This window comes from Mastomys coucha, chromosome X (assembly GCF_008632895.1).
Source record: "Mastomys coucha isolate ucsf_1 chromosome X, UCSF_Mcou_1, whole genome shotgun sequence".
NCBI lineage: Eukaryota > Metazoa > Chordata > Mammalia > Rodentia > Muridae > Mastomys > Mastomys coucha.
In genome coordinates this window covers 73550545-73551095 of record NC_045030.1, presented here as the reverse complement: position 1 = coordinate 73551095, position 551 = coordinate 73550545, and positions in this window count along the sequence as shown.

Below are 551 nucleotides of genomic sequence, written 5' to 3'. Positions count from 1 at the left end.
ATCCCAGGGCTTACATTTAAAAAAATGAAAAAAAGAAGAAGAGCAGAGGAAGTAAGAGGTAGGCTAAGCTAGGATTGTTCAATCATTTAAAAGGTGTCAAGGCTGTGAATACCTCCAGTGAAGCAAGGCCTTCAATAGGAGACACTGAAAATCAATCCAGACCCTGACAGGTAGGGGAGCTTGGACTCCTAGCTGGCTTTCAGACCTTCTAGCTCTTGACCCACCCTACTCATCCTTATCTCCAGAATATCCCTACCCTAGAGTAGAGGCTCTGTCCCAACTTCCTCTGCTGGTCCATTTGTTCCCTGGGTGACTAAGATGTTTTCACAGGTGGTTTGCAGTTCAAGCGCTATCATAAACTGTATGTACACTTGGAAAGATACCTGATCCAGCTTTCTGGAACACCAAACAGACAGAGATGGACCCACACCCTAATCTACAAAAGCCTGAGGGCTAACAGCAGGTCAGGGAGCACTCAAGGCTAGGCCTCTGGGAGAGACAATTGACAGGGCTTTGTTCTGCCAATCTTAAGACCGGGGGAGGAGAACAGA